The sequence below is a fragment of the Prionailurus viverrinus genome, chromosome D4 (genome assembly GCF_022837055.1).
Source record: "Prionailurus viverrinus isolate Anna chromosome D4, UM_Priviv_1.0, whole genome shotgun sequence".
NCBI lineage: Eukaryota > Metazoa > Chordata > Mammalia > Carnivora > Felidae > Prionailurus > Prionailurus viverrinus.
In genome coordinates this window covers 59,718,125-59,719,919 of record NC_062573.1, presented here as the reverse complement: position 1 = coordinate 59,719,919, position 1,795 = coordinate 59,718,125, and positions in this window count along the sequence as shown.

Genomic DNA, 1,795 nt, shown 5'->3' with positions numbered 1-1,795 from the left:
TCATGGGGATCATGCCACAGCAGCACCACAGTGTTCCCATGCAAACACATGTGGACCTACTGCGTCTTCCTGGAACCCACGTTGTCTGCTCCCACAATGAAGGATGATCGTCCAAAAGATGGATGATCTTAAGGAAGTACTTGGACTTCTGGGTCACCTTGTCTTCCCTGGGCATCATGGGGATGCATATCAATGATTGCCATGCAGAGTGTAAGGAAGATGTCACTCTCATGATGACGCCCGGAGAGAGGAGGGCCAAGAATAAAAGATTTTAATGGCAAATGCTGCAGGTTATACAATAGTGAACAAACTTTAGCTCTTTTAATATTAAGACTCAGTTTTCTTGAATAATCTGATAAAGACAAAGCATAGAAAATTTGTATTTTTAGGCCATTGGCCATTAAAGAGAAGAAAACCTTTGTTTATAATTTTTTGTAATAAGCAAACTGAGACTCTTTTTAAAACATGTTTTTAATGTTTATTTATTTTTGAGAGAGAGGGAGACACACACAGAGCATGAGCAGGGGAGGGGCAGAGAGAGATGGAGACACAGAATGTGAGGCAGGCTCCAGGCTCTAAGCTGTCAGCACAGAACCCGACATGGGGCCCAAACCCACGAACTATGAGATTGTGACCTGAGCCAAAGTCGTATGCTTAACTGACTGAGCCACCCAGGTGCCCCAAACTAACACTCTTAAGAAAATGTTTTGTCCTTTTTAACAGAGAAATCCTAAGTTCTAATGTTGCATCAGTTTACTTCTGATATTAAACCTCGTTCTGAAATAAAATTGATTTTGACATGGCTTCCAAGAATCCAGGAGGGTTTTTCTTCTGATAGCAATGTAGCTGGTGAGCAGCACTTCATAAGGTCCTTCCCAGTGAGGTGACTGCACACGTCTTCTTCCAAAGATCTTGAGGTCCACCTGGTCTTCTGGTGGACAGATGTGGTCAGCCTCACCAGTTGGTGGAGGCCATGCCTATTTTCTCTGTTGGCAAGGTGCTTCAGGTGTACTAGAGAGTCCTCATCTCGAGTTAGTCATAGCATCACATTGTCCAGCCACGGATGGAAGATTTAGAGATGCCAGTAGGCTTTGACAACCAAACACTCTTTCAAAAGGGGTCAGTCCGTGTCCCCTGTTTGGAACATTCTGGATCCTGGTAAGGCTCAGGAGCAAAGTGTTTGGCCTTTCATGGTTAATTTCCTGATATTTATCTTACAATCCATCTTATGTCTAAATTTTAATGTTCCATTTGCCCTGATAATTGAAGATAATATATGGTATGAAATTTTAATGTGTACCCCAGAGATTTTGCAAGCAGGTGGATTACACCTTCTGTAAAAAGAATTTCTTGTCTGATTCAAACCATAAGGAATGGCATTTCTCCATAAGGAGAAATGGAAGTGTTAGTTTCTTTATTGCCTGCTGTGGCAGTGCCACATCTAGTCAGAGAGCATCAGCCCATCTGCTGAGCATGCAGACAGTGACCAAACAGTGAGAATAGCACAGGGCTTGGGGCAAATATATCAAATCCATCTATACAACCTCAGAGGGCAGGTGGGCCTAGGAAGCCTTCCTGGGGTGTGCTGATTTCTTCCAGAGATTTCCCGGGATTTACAAATCGTTCACTGGGAAATCATTTGGTCAGGAATGTTGTGGATGCCTGGGTAAATCCAACTGTCTTTTTGGTCCTTCATTATCTTTGCGTGCAATTTGGTGGGTGGTAAGTGTAAGCCACAGGGTCAAAAGAAAGGGTGCTCTAGGAAGTCCATTTGGCCCACTGCATAATCCATCTG